The sequence below is a fragment of the Schistocerca serialis genome, chromosome 2, assembly GCF_023864345.2.
Source record: "Schistocerca serialis cubense isolate TAMUIC-IGC-003099 chromosome 2, iqSchSeri2.2, whole genome shotgun sequence".
NCBI classification, from domain to species: Eukaryota; Metazoa; Arthropoda; class Insecta; order Orthoptera; family Acrididae; genus Schistocerca; species Schistocerca serialis.
The window spans coordinates 1,121,818,125-1,121,819,134 of NC_064639.1; the positions used below are offsets into that span (position 1 = coordinate 1,121,818,125).

At 50.5% G+C, this 1,010-nt stretch overlaps 1 pseudogene; it reads left to right on the plus strand.

Annotated features, from left to right (window-relative positions):
• Positions 1-660: 660 nt before the first annotated feature.
• On the plus strand, positions 661-778 carry LOC126459532 (5S ribosomal RNA; annotated as a pseudogene).
• Positions 779-1,010: the final 232 nt, after the last annotated feature.

The following is a 1,010-nucleotide window of genomic DNA, read 5'->3' on the forward strand; positions in this document are numbered from 1 at the left end:
TAATGTGTTACAAGGCTGCAAGATGTACACCATTCCCTGATGGCGCGTTGGACAGTCGTAGTTGATAACCCCAGCAAATCAGGATCTTCATCAGGTAGTCATGGGCACGCCCAAACACGCTAGCTGCTTTCTGCAACGGCTCTACAGTGATCAAGTACCGAGCGAAGTGGCGCAGTGGTTAGCACACTGGACTCACATTCGACGAAGGTTCAATCCCGCATCCGGCCATCCTGCTTTAGGTTTTCCTTGATTTCCCTAAATCTCTTTAGGCAAATTCCAGGATGGTTCCTTTGAAAATGGCATGGCCGACTTACTTACCCATCCTTCCCTAATCCGATGAGACCGATGGCCTCGCAGTTTGGTCTCCTCCCTCAAAACAAGCCAGCCCAACTGATTCCGTACAGTCGACTGGCACGTACACACCGCTTTACTTCCATGTCATATGTTGGCGGTGGATTGCCACGTGACCGTCTGGTACTACTTCTACAGCTGTTATGTTGCAAAGCAACCAGTGTGCTGTTTTAAGGCTGTGGCTACTATGTTATTCAGTGAGTTTATTTGTATGTTTATGCCTGTATGAAGACGCAGAAAAAAGCTTTTTCGTCCTCGTACTGGAAGGTCTGTCTCAGGACGATTTTGTAATTGCATTTGTTCAATAATGGCAACGGCTTTGCCGCAGTGCATACACCGGTTCCCGTGAGATCACCGAAGTTAAGCGCTGTAGGGCTTGGTCGGCACTTGGATGGGTGACCATCCAGGCCACCATGTGCTGTTGCCATTTTTCGGGGTGCACTCAGCCTCGTGATGCCAATTGAGGAGCTACCCGACCGAATAGTAGCGGCTTCGGTCAAGAATACCAGCATAACGACCGGGAGAGCGGTGTGCTGACCCCACGCCCATCCTATCCGCATCCTCCTCTGAGGATGACACGGCGGTCGGATGGTCCCGATGGGCCACTTGTGGCCTGTAGACGGAGTGTTTTTTTTTTATTTGTTCAAGAATAACGCCCG